This window comes from Ursus americanus, chromosome 22 (genome assembly GCF_024610735.1).
Source record: "Ursus americanus isolate L20-20 chromosome 22, mUrsAme1.1.p, whole genome shotgun sequence".
Classification (NCBI taxonomy): Eukaryota; Metazoa; Chordata; class Mammalia; order Carnivora; family Ursidae; genus Ursus; species Ursus americanus.
The window spans coordinates 13,203,087-13,222,999 of NC_142148.1; the positions used below are offsets into that span (position 1 = coordinate 13,203,087).

At 46.2% G+C, this 19,913-nt stretch overlaps 1 protein-coding gene across 5 annotated transcripts in view; it reads right to left on the reverse strand.

Moving 5' to 3' along the window:
* NCOA3 (nuclear receptor coactivator 3) overlaps positions 1–1,298 on the reverse strand; it is a 131,479-nt gene extending 130,181 nt beyond the window's left edge. For 4 of the 5 annotated variants that reach the window (XM_045804733.2, XM_045804729.2, XM_087853520.1 and 1 more), the window contains exon 1: positions 1,147–1,298. The gene's annotated coding sequence lies outside the window, so the exon portion shown is untranslated. The remainder of the gene's footprint in view (positions 1–1,146) is intronic. The other variant, XM_045804730.2, reaches the window with a different exon arrangement.
* Positions 1,299–19,913: the final 18,615 nt, after the last annotated feature.

A 19,913-nucleotide genomic window follows, 5' to 3' on the forward strand; every position in this document is an offset into this window, starting at 1 on the left:
AAATCCATTTAAACCCACTGCAGCAAGACAGCTGGTACTCGCCTTCCTGTTTCTTTACGGTACAGGCTTAATAACAAAAACAGGTTGGCTTTGAAGCGCTGCTCAAAAACTGCAAACAAGGAAGTCTTCACATTCGGGAGGGGAAAAAAAAAAGTTTCGACTTCGGGAGAATTTCATACCTTTCGTGTCATTCCATTTTGGAATCCCGAACTCCTCCTGCTTAGTGAGATTTTGAAACGATGCTTTCTCCCTCTCGCAACTGCTCTTTTGGTTAACTTTTCCACCCTAAGTGCCCTCAAACTAGAAGCAACTAAGCCTTCCAACGACTCGTGGCTTTTTGGTTTGGGTTTTTTTTTTTTTTAAAGCATGTGCAAGACAACTTTAATGATTACAACTGAATCAATGTATGTAAGATTAGAGATGGGGACGGGAAAAATAGTACTAATAAAGACAGCCAAACCCCAAATTTGATCCACCAACTTCCCACTTGCCATTTCCCAACCTTCACACCAGAGGTAGCAAAATGCCTTTTCACTGAGAAAACTGCGGAGAACCTACCCGTGCCCAAAATGAAATTCCGCAGATAATTCGAGTTAAAACATTAAAAATGCCCAAGTGAAGGAGGAAACACAGCAACAAAATGCAACCCGATTCTGAGTGAGACTTGGAGGCTGGCGTGGGGGTCGGTGGGGTCTGCGCGGCTTCCCCCGCCCCCTAATTCTTCAGAATAACTGCGAAGGAGCCGAGGCAGCGGGAGGAGGGGGACGCGGGGAGCGTTCTAAAGCAGCCCTAAGGGCTGGGAGAAGATAAAACTTTAGGGACAGGAGGGAAAAGCGGGCCCCCGCGATCCCCCCCAAACTCGTCGGGGTGACCCCTCCGCGCGGGGACCCCCTTGTACCCCTAAGCCGGCTGCCGCCCCACCTCGACTCCCCTTCCTCCGGCCGCGGGCCGCCCCAGGCGGCGGAGAAGCAGCGCGGCCCCGATACCCCGAAACTATCTGAGCGCGCCCCCCTCTCGGCGCGCCCCTCAGCGCCTCCGCGGAGCCGCCAGCCGCCGGCTCGCGGCAGCCCCCGGACTCGCCCTCTTTCCCTCCGCCTCGCACTCCACCCCCTCGCCTGCCGCCGCTCCTCCTTTATCTCCACTCACCGCCCGCCGCCATTTTCCTCGCAGCTCAGCTTTAAATCGGAAACTCGCCGCTCAGCCCGCAGCCGCCGCCACTACCGCCGCCACCGACTCAGCCGCCGCGGCCGCCGCCGTCGCTGTGGAGGGGGGCTAAGGCGGCAGCGGCTGGAGCCGCGGCGCGGGGGCCTCCGGGATATGTAGTCCTGAGGCCACGCCCAGCACTACCGGTCCCAGGGGGCCTTGCGCGGCCTGGGCGCTAGGTGCCCCCGCCCGGCCCAGCTCCCTCGGCTGGAGGGCGTGGCGGTGTGGACCCTTTGGCCGCTCTCCCTTGCTCACTGCCTGGGAGCTGCGGCGGGGTCCAGAGGACTAGAAAGCAGCCCTAACCCTGCCCTTAATCTTGTCACACTTGCCTTCGTCCAGTAATATCTAACATTTACTGAGCGTTTATTGTGTGCCAAGTACTGATCCTAAAAACAAGCATCCCTTTGGGATCACTGTTATCCTCATTGTTCAGATGAGCAAACTGAGACACAAGGTCAGAAGCCACTAGGTTGTTCATTAGATGCTAAAGCCACTGGGCAAAAGGTTGTTTGGCAATAGTATATTCACTAGATATTCAGTCCCTAAGTATCATCCCACGGAGTAGCTTGCTTTGCAGCCGACGGAGCTGGCAGACACCACCTTAACCAGGAGATGTAATCACCAACACCATCACTTAGCGTCACCAATAATGGATCAAACTGACATTATGTGTCTCCTGATATGATGCAATGCGGATGGCATTTTGCGTCCTCTGTAGTGTCTTTGCCCAAATAATAGCTAACCTGAACCTAACTATGGAGAAACAATCAGACAAATCCAGAATGTGGGACATATGCTACAAAACACCTTGCCTGAGCTCTTAAAAATATCTAAGGGGGGGCACCTGGGTGGCTCAGTCGTTAAGCGTCGTCTGCCTTCGGCTCAGGGCCTGATCCTGGAGTTCTGGGATCGAGCCCCACGTCAGGCGCCTCCGCTGGGAGCCTGCTTCTTCCTCTCCCACTCCCCCTGCTTGTGTTCCCTCTCTCGCTGGCTGTCTCTCTCTGTCAAATAAATAAATAAAATCTTTAAAATATATATATATCGAAGCGGGAAAGAGGTGAGAACCAAACGCATTAGGTGAGCCTCGATTGGATCGAGGTTTTTTCCTTAATGTAAAAAAGGACTCTGGCAAGGAAATTTTAATATGGACTATATATTAGATAACACTATTGAATCAGTATTAAGTGTGTTGAGTGTGAATAGAACAAAATAACCACTTCATGCTCCACCACCACCGTTTCCCACCCGGACTGTGGCCGTAGTTTCCTCACTGTTTTCCTTGCTTCCTTCCATTCCAGCGTTTCTACCTGAAGTCTCTGCTCAACACAGCTGTCAGAGAGATCCTGATAGAAACCAAGTCACTTTATGGCTGTCATCCAAATTCTTTGCAGTAACCTGCAAAGCCCCGCACAACCTTTCTTTCCCCTCTCAGTCATCTCTCAATTCTTGTCCAACTCACTGCTGTATTCCAGGTCCGCTGGACTCCTTGGGTCCCCTCCAATATGCCCAGCACACACTGGCCTCAGAGACTTAGCATTTGCAACTTCTACCTACTTTGCTTTTTCCCCTGGGGAAAAAAAAATTTTTTTTTAAACTCACCACCCTGTTCAAGACCTGAGCTGAGATCAAGAGTTGTATGCTTAACATTAACTGACTGAGCCACCCAGGTGCCCCATCCCCTGGAAAGTTTAAGTCACTCTCTCCCTCATCTCCCCCATAGTCATTGTCCAAATGTCACTTCTTCAGTGAGGCCTTCCCTGATTTCTCTATTTTATAAAGATTTATTCATTTATTTGAGAGAGAGAGAGAGCGTGTGTACACACGAGCACAGGGGAAGTGGCAGAGGGAGAGAATCATCAAGCAGGCTCCCCACCAAGCACTGAGCCCCACTCGGGGCTCAATCCCGTGACCCATGAGATCACGAACTGAGCCTCAGCCGAGAGTCAGACGCCCAACTGACTGAGACACCCAGGTGCCCTGTTTCCCTATTTTAAATTCTTGACCACTGCAGTCCCAGCTTTCTCTATGCTTCTTCCCTGCTTCATTTCACTTCATAGCACTTTTTATCATTGGAAACACCATCTATTTTTGTTTACTTATGGCATTTAATATCTCTTTTCCTCACTAGATTGATAACTCCATGAAGGTAGGACTTCTATCTCTTTCGTTCTCTGGTGTATTCTCAGTACCCACTACATAGTTTAGCAATCTAGTACTCGCTCAGACTGTATATGTTACTTGGGTTCAATCCCTCATCAGACAACAGATAATAAATACTGTTAGATGTTGAGAACCTGGAGATTAATGCTAAGACCCTGAGTGAACTTTCAACTTGAACGATTGCAGCTGTCCTGCCACTCTCCTTGCTTCTCCCTTTAGTAATCCCATAAACCACTCCCCACATGGTAGCAAGGGGGGGGGGTCTTTGAAAAATCATATACTAAATTATGTCACTTCCAACCTGAACATGTTCCACTGACATCCTATCACATTTGGGATAAAACCCAGACCCTCATTGACTTGGTCTCTGCTTCCCTCTCTGATCTCAGGTAATGTTATCTTTTCTCATTTTTTACCCCATGCCAGACACTAACATTCCTGATGTTTCCTGAACTTTCCAAGCATGAGTCAGGGCCTTTCACTTGCTGTTCCCTTTGCTGTCTGGAATTTTCATCTCTCCTGGCTTGCTCCCTATTGTCATACAGATCTCTGCTCCCGATTGTCATTGGAGTGGGTCTTCCAGCCCCCACGGTCCAAGAGGGCAGGAAGTTTGATTAGTTCACTGCAGTGTCTCTAGCACCTCGATTAGTGTCCAGCCTACAGCAGGTTTTAAATATTTGTGAAAGAGGGCGCCCAGGTGGCTCAGTCAGGTAAGCCTCTGACTCTTGGTTTTGGGTCAGGTCATAACCTCAGGGTCCTGGGATCCAGCCCCAAGCTGGCTCCATGCTCAGTGGGAAGTCTGCTGGAGATTCTCTCTCCCTCTCCCTCTGGCCTTCCCCATACTCACACACTCTCTCTCTTTCTCAAATAAATAAATAAATCTTAAGGAAATAAAAAAATTAATATTTATGAAAGAAGGAAAGAAAGAAAGAAAGAAAGAAAGAGAGAAAGAAAGAAGGAAAGAAAGAAAGAAAGAAAAAAGGAAATCAATCTATCAATTTTATTAACATACACATATGTTCAACTCTGGTCTCAGACCTAGTTTGTGGCGACATGACTAAACATACCATGAAGGTTGGAACTGTGTGTAAATACAGGACCATTATGGTACTTCCCACAGGAAAATGGTGAAGAAGGACATTGAAATGAGCCAGCATGCCAAGTACACTTGCTCCTTCCGCAGCAAAACCAAGATGAAAGGAGGAGCCATGGGGATCTAGCCTTGTGGTCCCTGCCTGAAAACGGTCGCTGGTGCTCCCTGGACCTACAGCACTGTTTCCGCCATCACGGTAAAGGCGGCCATCGTAAGCCTGAAGGACTCAAAAGACCAGTAGGAGCTCCACCATTTGAGACATCACTAGCCTACAATAAATGGGTTCATTTATGTAACCAAAATATATACATATATAAAAATACATATGTTCAAAGAAAGTGGAACTAATATTAACAATTTAAAAAACATGCTCAAAAACAGAGAGGGGGGCAAACCATGAGAGATACTGAACTCTAGGAAACAAACTGAGGGTTGCTGGAGGGGGGGGTGGGGGGGATGGGGTAACTGGGAGATGGGCATTAAGGAGGGCACTTGATGGAATGAGCACTGGGTGTTATATGCAACTGATGAATCACCGAACTCTACCCCCGAAACTAATCATACAGAATATGTTAACTACACTGAATTTAAATAAAGACTTTTAAAAAATAAAAAACAAACAAAAACATTTTTAAAATATGTACATAAGTTGTTGGAGAACCCAGGAATAGACCTTTTACCTTAAGGGGTATCAGAAAAGGCTTTCAGGAGGAAGAGCTGACTTTGGCAGCTTTGATGGAAACTGCACCTAAGCTTGTACTGAGCGACATCTGGGAAACACTATTCTAGACTTAAAATCTAAGCCACATGAGTGACACACTCTAGGAAGGAGTCGTGAGGATGCCTGCTATCATTCCTCCTCCATCAAAGGGTAGACTTTGTTTCCTCTCCCTTGAATTGGGGTGGCTCTAGAACTGTTGGATAAGTGGAAACGGTGGACATTATATGGTAGGACTTTCAGCTCATACCTTACGATGATGGGCAGCTTCCGCTTCCTTCCTCCTGGAACCCAGCCACCATGTTATGGGAACCCCAAGCCACGTGGAGAGGCCACATGGAAAAAAGGTGAGGCACTCCAGTCGACGGCCCCAGCTAAGATCCCAGCTAGGAGTAGCTGCCAGCCCTATGAGTCAGCCTTTTTGCACATTCCGGTCCCTGGGGGCTCAGGGAACTACAGCTCCCACCAGCAAGATCGACAACCGGAGAACCACCTGTGAGCCAAATCGGCCTACAGCATCATGAGAGATAAGAAAATGGTTGTGCTTTAAACCACTGAATTCTGCAGTGGTTGGTTACCCAGCCATTGATAATCGAAACCCTGCGTGTGCGGACTTTTGCTGATCTGTGGCTGAGAACCTTCAGTAGGCAGGAAGAGCAGTCTCAAATCCTCCAACTACCCCAGTAAAATCGGCTTGGCCTAGGGGACGCAGAAGCATAAACACTGTGAGGATGAGACTAGAAGGTCACCTAGCTAAAGCCCTCCAAAAATGAGGAGATTCTGCCTACAACCTTTCTGCTTTCACAGAGCCCCGCCTCCGTGCTCCCAGGGTGGGTGCTCATTTCCTCAAACACAGGGGTGCCGGTCAGGTCTCTTGGGTTGCAAGCAACAACAGACTCTGGGACAGAGTGAAATGATAGGCAGGAGCTCACAGAATCAAAGGCAAGCCCAGAAGATCAGGCCAGAAGTGTCAGAAACCAGGGGAAAAGAAGATCATGAATATCTTTTCTGGAACCAGCAGTAAATAGAGATCAATCTTTTTTTTTTTTTTCTATCTTCTCATAATCCTATTCCAAGATTCATTTTTTTAAGATTTTTTTAAAATTTATTTACTGTAGAAAGAGAGAGAGCATGGAGCTGGGAGGAGAGGGAGAAGCAGGTTCCCCTCGAGCAAGGAGCCCGACGGGGGGCTCGATCCCAGAATCCTGGGATCGTGACCTGAGCTGAAAGCAGACCACATCACCAACTGAGCCACCCAGGTGACCCTGTATTCCAAGATTCAAAATCAAAAGAGGAATTTGTCCAGGGGCGCCTGACTGGCTTAGTGGAGCATGTGAGTCTTGTACTCGGGGTTGTGAGTTTGAACCCCACCTTGGGTGTAGAGATTACTTAAAAATCCTAAAAAAAAAAAAAGAAAAAGAAAAAAAAAAGGAATTTGTTCAATTCGTCTAGCTTAGGTCACATGTATACGCAAGTAACAGGCTACCAGACCAGTAATCATACCAACTAGCCTACCCTACAGCTTGTTCTCAAATAATTCAAGTGAGGAAAAATACACACACACACACACACACACACACACACACACACACACACACAGAAAGTGCATGTGAGCAAATGTGGCAAAAATTTTACCAGATAGTATATCTAGGGGCACCCGAGTGGCTCAGTCAGTTAAGCATCTGCCTTTGGCCCAGGTCATGATCTCGGGGTCCTGGGATCGAGCCCCACATCGTTTGGAGCCCCATGCCGGGCTCCCTGCTCAGCAGGGAATCTGCTTCTCCCTCTTTCTCTGCCCCCCCCCTTGTGCTCTCTCACGAGCTCTCTCTCTCAGATAAATAAATAAAATCTTTAAAAAATGTATTTTAAAAGAATTAGTAAATCTACATTCAGGGTATGCAGGTGTTTATTGTATTATTGAAATTTTTCTGTAGACTTGAAATTTCCCCAAATAAAAAAGTTTGGGGGAAAAAACTTCTGGCAGAAAAAAAGATAATATGGGGCAACTGGGTGGCTCAGTCATTAAGCGTCTGCCTTCGGCTCAGGTCATGATCCCAGGGTCCTGGGATTGAGCCCTCATCGGGCTCGCTTCTCAGAGGGAAGCCTGCTTCTCCCTCTCCCACTCCCCCTGCTTGTGTTCCCTCTCTCACTGTGTCTCTCTCTGTCAAGTAAACTCTTTAAAAAAAAGAAAAAAGAAAACAGATAACCCTAACCAGCGCTCGTAGAGACCTTAGATTTACCAGACATAATTCAAACTCCATTACATATATTAATTCATTTAATCCTTGGGCTAACCCTAAGCAGTGGGTCTTTGAGCACCTCCATTTTACACATGAATAAATGGAGGCGTTGAACAAATTAGTCACTTGCCCAAGGGCATAAGCTCCCAAGTGCTGGAGTCAGGAGGATATAAACCCAGGCTCACAAGCTCATGATCTTAACTATTATGCTTTACTGCCTCTCCATAGATGCATAAACAATAAAGACATTTAATTGTCCCATATAATATGTCTAGAGGTAGACAGTTCTAGAGTGTGTTCATCAAGAACCAGGATGACAGGGCACCTGGGGGGCTCAGTTTGTTGAGTGTCTGCCTTTGGCTCGGGTCATGATCTCGGGGTCCTGGGATCAGCCCCGCATGGGGCTCCCTGCTCAGCGAGGAGTCTGCCTCTCCCTCTCCCTCTGTCCCTCCCACTGCTCGTGCTCTCTCTCACTCTCTCTCTCAAATAAATGAATAAAATCCTTTAAAAAAAAAAAAAAAAAGAACCAGGATGTTACCATCTTTCTGTTCCACCATCTTCTGCATATTGGCTTTCTGTCCTTAGTTTATAGCCTCATGGACACAAGATGGCTGCCACAGCTGAAGAATCACATCAATTCACATTCCAGTTCAAACGCAGGAAGCAGCAAAGTGATTAGGTGTCAAGAGAGATGCCGTAACTCTCCACTTTTCTTTCAGACAAAAACTCCCAAAATTTTCGTCTCCCCCTACCGCCCCCTGCACCCATAGCAAATGTCCCCTTACATCTCATTATAGTGGAGATATGGGCCCCATGGGGACTCCTGGCTGCAAGGGGATCTGGGGAATTGAGGGGAATGAGTGAATGTTTCTCAGTTGTTTGGTGGAGCCCAGAGCTTCTGCTTTTGTCCCTGCCCCCATCACAGTCCCCTGCACTCTTCCTTCTTGTATTGTGTGACAATATAGCCTAGTGGTTAAGAGTGTGGGCTTTGACACCCACTGCCTGACTTGCTCAGCTGGTTCTGCTACTTAGAAACCTGTGTGATAATGACCGGCTGCTTGAACTTTCTGTGCCTCCATTTCCTAAAATGGGAACTAACATAACACCTATTTCACGGAAGGATTAAATAAAACAATACAGTGAGAGCCCTGAAAACAGCATCAGGTACAAAGTACACCTTCAATAAATGTTAATGAGGATAGCGTATGGCAGTTCCAAACTTGGGGCTCGCAGGCATGAAGACCCAAAGGTTAGTAACAATTTCCTCCCCCCCGCATTTTGCCTCCTTAGACTTATTACAGTCTGAAATTGCCCTGCGAGCGAAAACAGACGGCGTGGCTGGAAACCGAAGCCCTGAATCTGCCTCAAACTCTGTTTTGAAATACACAACCTGAAAACGAGCTGGCACGGGTCCAGGCTCCACCCCGAGGCTTTGTGTACTCTGAACCTCTCCACTCCTGGCTAGGACACGCAGCCGAGGGGGAGGCAGACAGACAGGCAGAAGAGACCTAGAACCAATGAATGCTCTATTTGTTGTTTGGCTTCAAAGGGGAAAACACCTCCGTGAAGAATCACATGTAAGGCAAATTTTCGGTGAGCAAAAAGCAGCCTGAGCCTTCTGATCCAGAGTAACCTTGTTCACACCTCTTGTTTTAAACCTGGATCAGGGGTTGGTGACCTGTGATTTTTGTTCCAAAGGCGTCACATGAACCAGTGGAGATTGGCACCTGGACGGGCTGCAGGAGGCTTGCCGCTCGCCACAACCAGCAAAGGACTCCAGACAGGTCGAAGAATCTGAAGCCCAGCTCACTTTTTGCTTTTTTTTTTTTTTTTTCCCTTTCTGAGACTTAGTAAATGTGTTTGCTTTGGGAAAAATTAGTTTGCTACCAAATGCTTAAAAAGTACCCATTGTAGGAGGGCTAAAATTTTTTTTAAAAAGGCAAGCATCGGCAAGGATGAGGAGAAACTGGAACTTTCATATACTCCTGGTAGGACTGTAATATGGTGCAGACACTTTGGATAACAGTTCGGCAATTCACCAAAATGGGAAACACAGAGTTGCCCTGTGATCCAGCAATTCCACTCCTAGGTAGATTCCCAAGAGAACTTAAAGCATAAGCCCACTCGGGGTGTCTGGGCGACTTAGTCAGTTAAGCATTTGATTCTTGGTGTCAGCTCAGGTCATGATCTCAGGGTCATGAGATCGAGCCCCACATTGGGCTCCCGGCTCAGTGCAGAGTTGGCTTGAGATTCTCTCTCTCCCTCGCCCTCTGCCCCTCCCTCTTGTGCTCTCGCTCTCTCTCTCTAAGATAAGTAAATCTTTAAAAAAAAATAAATAAAAATAAAACATAAGTCCACTCAAAAACGTGTACAGAAATGTTCATAGCGTTTATTCATAATAGTCAAAAATGGGAACAACCCCACTGACCATCAACTGATGAATGGTTCAACAAAAACAGTATACCCGCTCAATGGAATATTATCAGGCAATAAAAAGGAGTGAAGTACTGAGTCATCCTATAACATGTGTGAGCCTTGAAAACATCATGCTAAGTGAAGGAAGCCAGACATCTATCACATCATTCCATTTATATGAAATGTACAGAATTGGCAGATCTAAAGAAACAAAAAGTAGGTTAGTGGTTGCTAGGGACTGAGAATGGGGGTACGGGGGATGGTGGCGAAGGAGGGGTGCAGGATTTCTTTCTTGGGGGGATGAAAATATTCTGAAATTAAATAGTGGTAATGATGGTGTGACACTATGGATATGCTAAAAAAACACTGTGGCAAACCCTTTACGAGGGTGAATTTTATGGCATGTGAATCATATCTCAATAAAGCTCTCTTTTTTAAAGTGCCCACTGTGGTTAATGCAGTTGTGAAATTAGTAATTTTCACATCATGTTCAGAGTTATGAAAAGAAAAAAATTTTTAAATAACGGTGGAAAATCAGAAGGTATAAGGCACTATAGAGTAAAAAGAAAGCCTCTCCCTACTCCTGTTCATCGACCTTCCTCTTTGCAGGGCTGCCACATCACCATCTCCTTTTTTTTTTTCTTTTCTTTTTTTTTAATATTTTATTTTTAAGCAATCTCTACACCCAACATGGGGCTCGAACTCATGACCCCAAGATCAAGAACCAGGAACCCCCACCATCACCGTTGTCTTACTTCCCTTTGAGGGATAGTCTATGTCTACACAAACTTACAGGTGTGTTGCTTCTTATAGAAACAAGAGCATAGAGTCCACAATGTTTTGCCCCTTGTCCTATCACTTAGTAATGTATCATGGAAATTGCTTTTCAAGGAGCTGATAATGAAGTACATAGAGAGCTGTCATGCTTTTTTATAAGTATGTGGATGTTATTAGTAGACATTCAGTTTGTTTCCTTTCTTTTACTATTACAATGAATTCCCTTGTACCTCTCTCTTAAAAACAACATTTTAACAGGTACTAGGAATCATAAAACATAACGAAGTAGAGATCTTATTAATGAAGTTTTTTTTTCTTAAGAGTGGAAGGGGGGGTGGGAGGAGCAGAGGGAGAGGGAGAGAGAGAATCTTAAGCAGGCTCCACACCCAGCATGGAGCCTGATGCGGGGCTCGATCTCACAACCCTGAGATTGTGACCTGAGCCGAAATCAAGAGTCAGATGCTTAACTGACTGAGCCACCCAGGCGCCCCTTTAATGAAATCTTTCTAAATGATCTCGATGATGTCAAACTTAGGACCCTCCCAGCGCTAGCACAGAAATGGGACCAGAGGGGTCATGGGAGGAGACAGAGATGTTCTCTAGCAATGCTCATGTTTTGGATCAAGGCAGCTCAAAGCTCTGAAATGGAAGGATCACTGAAGTTGGAGCTTTTTGTTTCAGATAGGAAAAGACATCTTTGAAGATGGCCACATCGGTGCCTCCAAAAGTCAGCACTGAAGTTGGCTTCATGAGACGATATGTTTTCCAGATGGTGAGTCAAAGCCCGTTCGTGGGTTTGGAAATCAACATCATGGGATTTGCCCACTATTTTAAAACACAGTGATGGAATTTTATGAAATATCAGAGTGGATCTCCCATAATACACATTGTTTCTTAAAATTTTTATCTCAAGTATATATAGAGGTGTGAATACTGAATCACAGTGTGAAATATATTTGTCACTGTGATTCACAGTCAAATGCTTAAAGGCACTGAGCAAGGAGGGCGACTTTCTGGCCCCTACATTCTCTCTCATAACCCGAAGCCTTTTTGCCAAGGCTTAGTGTCTAGAACCAAAAACCAAATCCCCTACTCGCCCTGCCCCAGGATAAATTCAAGTAACAAGTGGGAAGGTGACTGTCTGTGAGATGGTGGCCTTGAGGAACCAGATTCAACCCCACCCCTTCTCCTCCAGAGAAGGATAAATTTGAGGACTGTCCAACAAATCTTCCCACCTTGACTTTGGGGCTTTTTTTACATTTTCCCTCTAGCTGTCCCTCCTCTTTTCCTTCCTCCCTTCCTTTTTTCTTTCTTTTTAAATTCCACAAACAAGGGGCCCCTGGGTGGCTCAGTCGGTTAAGCATCCGACTCTTGATTTCGGCTCAAGTCATGATCTCAGGGTGGCGAGATCGAGCCCCATGTTGGGTCCACGCTGGGCGTGGAGCCTGCTTAAGATTTTCTCTCTCGGGGCGCCTGGGTGGTTCAGTCGTTAAGCGTCTGCCTTCGGCTCAGGGCGTGATCCCAGAGTCCTGGGGTTGAGCCCCACATCAGGCTCCTCTGCTGGTAGCCTGCTTCTTCCTCTCCCACTCCCCCTGCCTGTGTTCCCTCTCTCGCTGGCTGTCTCTCTCTCTGTCAAATAAATAAATAAAATCTTTAAAAAAAAAAAAAAAGATTTTATCTCTCTCCCTCTGCCCTTCCCCCATCCCTCTCTCTCTCAAAAAAAATTAATAAATAAAAGTCGATGGATAAATACATTAAATTAAATAAATTCCACAAACAAGACTCCAGGCAAAGTCCCTTGGCCACCCAACTAGTCTCCTAGAACCAACCACCATTACAAATTTCTTAGGTGTATTTAAGAGATGTGTTTACAAATAAACACACATATATACATATAGATACATTTTGTAACACAAGTGGTGGTATACTGCATGCTCTGCATTTCCCCCAACTTTTTCACTTCCGGCGGGTGTCTGGAAGATCTTTCCACACTGGGACACGCTGAGCAGCTTCATTATGTTTTACTGGCTGCTTGGCATCCCATCATATGGAGTCTCAAGGGCTTTTAAAGGTCGGCTGACCCCAGCCCTGGAATTGTAGTTTCTTTCTTTTCTTTTTTTTTAATGAAGTTAGGTTTTAAAGTGATGACAGTAAGCTTATTTAAAGGATAAACCTTCTTCTAATTATTTAGTAATTATAGAGTAGGAACATCGGAGGAATGGATGTGTTGGGGCATGAAAACAATATCTGTGCCAGAGGTGAATGTATAAGCCAAGTGAAGATTCTAGCTTAAAAAAAAAAAAAAAAATTGTAAACCGCCCTCTGGCTATTATCAATCAACTGGACTGCAGAGAATGTTAAGGATAGCCATTATTAAAAAAAAAAAAAAAAAGGAGAAGTGTAGCAATTATGATGACTGTCCCCACCCACGGGTCCCTTCTAAAGGAAGGGCAGAAGTCGCTGTCTTTGGTACCACGTAACTGGTCACTTCTGCTCACGCCACTGCTGATTGGCTCACAATTGGGCATCAGCTCTAAGAGCAGCCAATGCACGGGCTGGCTGGTGGTTCCTGAGGTGGCGGGGCGCAAAAATATGGGGCCAAACAGGAAATAAGTTGACTTGTCAGATTTCCATTTGGCGTGAATTTGAATGAGAAACTATAGAGGGGGTTCCTGGCTGGCTCAGTCCGGAAGAGCGTGTGACCTTTGATCTTGGGGCTCCTGAGTTTGAGCCCCGCATTGAATGTAGAGACTACTTACATAAATACATAAACAAACAAACAAACTTAAAAAACAGGAGCAAACAAACTACGGAGTGTATCAGCTAGTTAATAAAAGGATTTGGCCCCGAAGGGCTAAAGAACAGAGAAGACGGACTGGGGTGGGACCTGAAGAACAGAAACGGAATATTCAGAGCTGGGAGGCGGAGAGAAGATAACCGAAAAAGAAAAGTGAAGGCAGTTCTTCCCCAGCCATACAGCGAACTCAGAGTCCTCGAAACCCCTCCCCCCCCACTACAAAAACATCTGACAATTCTGGGTAAAAGATGACAAATATTCTTTCAAGCGAAAAACTGAGTTCACAAGAAAGTGAGGGAAATCCCCACATGCCAAAAAACAAAAATGGAACCGAAAACCAAACCAGCTAAGCGCGCCCTGATACAGCGAGAGCCAGAAGAGGGAGGCATCGCGGGTCCTGGGTTGAAATGCAAATATGAGGACAGGAAGTGAGGCCCTGGGCTCTTAGGGTCCCCAGATACAGCCCCCAGAAACAGTCCTCCTAGAGGTTGGACTCAGCAGACAAGTCGAGATGCGATTAGACCCCCAGCGAATACGATGTGAGGATGGGAACCATGGGAGAGATGGTATATAATAGAGTGACCTATAAGGACAGAAAAAAGGAACCAAAGTATGAAATAAGGACAATATATTTCACATATATAAAGATCAGCGAGTTTGACCAAGAACCAAGCAGCATAGAGAGTGAGAAGCTGCTAGGTGCCAGGAAGAGAAACAAGACAGCCCACCGAGACCCAGAGGTAGGGAAAGTAATTGAACTTGGTGAAGGGCAGGGCGCTAACCTTGCTGGGGGCACGGTGGAGGCATGTGGCCAAGGCCAGCCGAGCTCGGAGTGCCCGGGCGGCCGTCATTCACTCACCTTCTGACCAAGTACTTATTAAGTGCTGTGTTTATTTTCCATGCCTGCTGTAACAAACTGCCACCGAGGGGCTTAAAGCCACGCAAATTTATTATCTCACAGTTGGGGATGTCAGAAGTCTGGAATGGGTCTTACGGGGCTAAAATCAAAGACTTCATTCCTTCTGGAGGCTCTAGGGAAGAATCTGTCCTTGTCTTTCCAGCTTCTAGAGGCTGCCCACATTCCTTGGCTCAAGGCCCCCTTATTCTTCAAAGCCAGCAGTCCTATCACTCCTGCCTCTGCTTCCATTGTCGTATCTCCTCTCTGACACTCCGGCTTCCCTCTTATAAGGCCCCTTTATGGTTACATTGGGCTCACTCAGATAATTCCAGATAATCTCTCCATCTCAAAATCCTTAACTTAATCTCATTGCCAAAGTCCCTTTTACCGTGTAAAGTAACACGCACCCGCTTATTTAAGGATGGGAAATAGCAGGTTGAGAACAGACCTGCTCCCAGAAAGCTTGAGTTCTTGGGGGGTGGGGGGAGATGGGGAAGAGGGATGGAGAATCCCAATGCGAACACAAAAGTAAGCAAAATCATTACAGAAAGTGACCAGTGCTATGAAAGAAATAACTACAGGGTGACAGACCAGAGACTGGGGGCTCGTGAGGCTTCCTTAGGATGTCAGGTCATCCTGAAAGGAGATGACATTCGAGGTCATACAGGAAGGGTGACAAGACAGGAGCCCTCAAAATATCTGAGGAGAGGGCACTGCAGGCAGAGGGCACAAAGGTGGGGATTCCCCTGGGGCACCCCGGGAGCAGCAGGATGGCCGCATGACCCAGGGGTCTTTAATCCGCTCTTGCTGGCTTTCTCTAAGGATCATGGAGGAAAAAAAAAAAGACGATGCCACAGGGAAGATTCCTATGAATCTTTTTACCAGAAGCCCACCCTTTCCTGCAGTAGATCGGTCTATTGCGATCAAAAGTTCTAAATGAATATAGGACATAAGATATTATAAGATGCAAAATGGAGTGGGTCCTTTGGAAAATGATCTAGCTCCTCAAAAGGTTAAACAGGGAGTTAGCACATGACCCAGTAACTCCACTCCCAGGTAGATACCCAAAACAACCGAAGATGTACGTCTGCAGAAAAACTTGCACGTGACCGTCCACAGCAGGCCTCTTCCTAAGAGCCCCGAAGTGGAAATAACCCAAATGTCCATCAACCGATGAATGGGTAAACAAAATGTGGTGTATCCATTACTGGAACATTATCTGGTCACAAGAAGCAATAAAGTACTGATGCATGCTTCAGGGGTGAATCTGGAAACTTTAGGCCTGGTGAAAGAAGCTGCTCAGCAAAGGCCACATACTGTAGGGTTCTATTTATATGAGCTGTGCAGACAGGCAAAACCAGAGAGTCAGAAAATAGCTTAGTGGTTACCAAGGGACGGGGGAGCAAGGCCTGAAGAGTGATTGATTGCTAATGAGTACAGGGTTCTTTGGGGGGGTGATGAGAATGTTGTAACATTGATTGCAGTGATGGTAGGAGACGTGAATCCACTAAAAACCATTGTATGCTTGTTAATTTTCTTAATATATTTTTATTTGAATTGTACCCTTTGGGTGAATTTTTTTTAAAGATTTCATTTTTTTGAGAGAGAGAGAAAGAGAGCACGAGCAGGGGGAAGTGCCAAGGGAGAGGGACAAGCAGACTCCTCACTGAGCATGGAGCCTGATGTGGGGCTCAATCCCAGGACCCCGAGATCAGGACCTGAGCCAAAGTGGGACACTTAACTGACTGAACCACCTGTTGCCCCTAAGTGGGTGAATTTATGGGAACTTTATCTCAATAAAAGATGATTTTTTTTAAGATTTTATTTTTAAGTAATCTCTACACCCAATGTGGGGCTCCAACTCATGACCCCAAGATCAAGCAAGTCACATGCTCCAACAACTGAGCCAATCAGGCACCCCTTATAACCTCTGTTTTAAAAAATCAGCTTTTATTGGTGGGGCATCTGGCTGACTCAGTGGTAGAGCATGTGACTCTCTTGATCTCGGGTTCGTGAGTTGGAGCCCCACGGTGGGCGTAAAGATTACTAAAAAAGAAAAAAATACATAAGTAAAAACATAAATAAAATAAATAAAACATATGTTATAAAATACATTGCCTGCCTTCAAGGAACTGAAAACTTAGTTAAGGACAAAAATGATCAAATGTCAGGGCACCTGGCCAGCTCAGTCAGTTAAGCGTCCAAGTCTTGATATCAGCTCAAGTCTTGATCTCAAGGTCACAAGTTCAAGCCCTGCATTGGAATCCACACTGGGGGTGGAGCTTACTAAAAAAAAAAAAAAAAATCAAATGTCAGTTGCCCCATACAGATAAGTTACACAGATGATAACTACGCAAGAGAAATGATGGCAATCGTGTTAGGACAGGTTTCTTGAGTTTTGCTATGTTCCAGACCTTGTCTCACATAGCTTCCATTATCAAAGCTTACAGTCTAAAGGACTTTGATAAATTCCCAAATGAGTGTCCTGGGGAAAATACATTCCCCATTCCAGGCCTCAGTTTCCCCATTTCTGAAATGAGCTGCTGGAATTCAATGTCTTCCCACAGGCAGGTGAGATGATTTTTAGTCAAAGATTCAGAAAACTCTGAACAGCACTACGAAAAAAAAATGGCCCCTTTTCAATCATCTTCCAACTCTACCTTCAGTAGAAAGTCTCAGTGGGTGCAATTTCCTTTTTGAACAAAGGACAAGCCATCAGAAATCCTGCAGTTTCTAGCAAGTAACCATACCTAGCCAAAATGTAATCATGTTATGTTGCTTCACCGTCTTTAACTCTACCTTCCAGTTATGTCGGGGAACTCAGGTTTTCTCCTTACATATTGATATAATGTTTCCTTAAAAAAAAAAAATTTACTTATTTTAGAGGCAGCGAAAGAGAGGGCACATGTGGGGGAGGGGCAGAGGGAGAGGGAGAGAATCTCAAGCAGACTCCCCACTGAGTGCTCGATCCCACAATCCTGAGATCACGCCCTGACCTGAAATCAAGAGCCAGACACTTAACCAACAGAGCCATCTAGGAGCCCCTAATGTTTCCTTTTGAAATTAAATTTATATAAATTTTATATAAAAAAATCAGTGAATTGATTTCAAGAAAAACAGTAACTAAATCAATGATGTAGGCGGTACGAGAATATGGCAAAAATCCTAAAGATGAAACGAGAACGTTAATCCACTCTGCCCACTTTGCAGGCAGGAACGCTAAGACCTGACGTAGCTAACATGATTCTAGGGTGGTTTTGCTGACTCAGACGTGTTCCAGCAGCCACAACCACTTGGCACAGAGTTGGAGAGGACGCTTGGGCTCTCAGAAGGTGCGGCACAGCCATGAGCCCCAGGAGGTTCCATTTCCAGCAGGTCCGGGGTTCAGATACGCAAGTTCTGAATCCCGAAGGGATTTTATCGCACATGCCTCCCCACCTTGTCCCCACCACTTACAAGATTCACTCATTGAATAATATTCATCAAGTTACTACCACTGACCGGGCACTCTGCTAACCCCTGGCAATAAAATGGTGAGCCACAGAGGACAAGACTCTGCTCTCAGGGACTTTGTAAACCGGAGTTGGGGGGAGGGGCAGAAATAAGTTAAATACAAAAGCAAGATAATTACAGATTGTGATCAGTGATATCAAAGAAGTAGCTTATTATGATAGGCCAGAGAGCAACCGCAGGACCACTTACTTAAGTTTGGATTGTGTTTATTTATTCACTTTCAATAGATAGTATGTGAATGAGGTTCAGAATTAAGGAGTTACAGAGCCACCTGGGGGGCTCAGTCGGTTAAGCGTCTGCCTGCGGCTCAGGTCATGGTGTCAGAGTCCTGGGATCCAGTCCCCCAGCCAGCTTCTTGCTCATCGGGGAGGCTGCTTCTCCCTCTGCCTGCTGCTGCCCCTGCTTGGGAGCTCTCTCTCTCTCTCTCTCTCTCTCTTGACAAATAAATAAGATCTTTAAAAAAAAAGAACTAAACAGTTACAAGGGGCAGGAAAAAAAATCTCCTTCCTTTTGCTCTCCCCGAGATGCCAAGTTACCGTCTCTAGAGGCAACCGGGGTTACCTGTTTTAGGAACGGCTTGGTGTATGCAGAACCCGGGGGCCTTGGGTGCATCTGGAGTGTGACGACCCAAGCAGGAGTAAACGTTCATGGCAGGCAGGGAGGCAGCGGCTGGGGCGTGCAGGTTCTTGTCGGTTGTAAAAGAGGTTGGCAGTTAACTGTGATAGCAAGAGCCACTGGATGGGTTTTGGGCAGAGTGACGTGATCTGACTCACGTGCCAAAGATCATGTGGGGGGTGGGGGCGCAGGAGTGGGAGAGGACCCTGTAGGAAGTGGCTCCAGCATGCGGGTGAGAGGCGCCTTGTGTTTGGGCTGGGAAGGCGCAGGAGGGGAGGGCGGGCGGCGGGACAGATGGAAGCTGCGACAGGGAAGACTTCAAGATGGGTGGCATGTGGGGAACAAGGGAAAGCAGAGGTTTGAGCCCCTGGCAAGAGGGGGTTGTCAAGTTTTGTGGGTGTCATCAGGTCTGTAATTTACTTTGAAATATTTCAATATATTGGGGCGCCTGGGTGGCTCAGTCGTTAAGCGTCTGCCTTCGGCTCAGGGCGTGATCCCGGCGTTCTGGGATCGAGTCCCACGTCAGGCTCCTCCGCTGGGAGGGAGCCTGCTTCTTCCTCTCCCACTCCCCCTGCCTGTGTTCCCTCTCTCGCTGGCTGTCTCTCTCTATCAAATAAATAAATAAAATCTTTTAAAAAAATAAAAATAAATAAAAAATAAATAAAATAAAATATTTCAATATAGGGGTGCCTGCCTTCTTGATCTTGGGGTCATGAGTTGGAGCCCCATGTTGGGAGTAGCGCTTACTTTAAAAAATTAATTAATTAATTAATTAAATGCTTTGATAGAATCAGTTTGCTATTATATAAACGCCAGTTTATGCCACTGATTCTCAAAATGTAGTCCGTGGACAAGCAGCATTAACATCACCCAGAACGGGTTAGAAACGCAGTGGCTCCACCACTCCCCACAACTACTAAATCAGAAGTTCTGGAGGTAGGGCCCCGCAGTTAAGATTTAACAAGCCCTCCAAACGGTTCTTTTTTTTTTTTTTTAGACTTTATTTATTTGAGAGAGAGAGATTGAGAGAGCGTGAGCACGGGCAGGGGGAGGGGCAGAGGGAGAGGGAGAAGCAGACTCCACGTGGGGCTGGATCCCAGGACCCCAGAGATCATGACCTGAGCCAAAGGCAGATTCCTGACCGACTAAGCCACCCAGGCACCCCCAAAGGGTTCTGATACATGCTCTGTTCAAGCTTCAGAATCAAGCCATGATTCTGGGGATGGTCAGCTAACGGGTTATCATGAACAGACAACACAGGAATAATCAACAGGCATCCTAACAGAAATGGCCACACCATCACAGGAAAATAAAATAATGCAGAGTGCTGTGGAGACAGGTAGGAGACAAAGGGACTGCTCTCAGCAAAAGAAGCTTATCAGAGAAAGGGAAACAATGCGGTACGTGCCTGGAACAGTTCTCGTAGGTGTGGTTCCCCGAGCCCTGGGAAAAACAGGCCTTATCTTGAAAAGAGGAAGGATTGG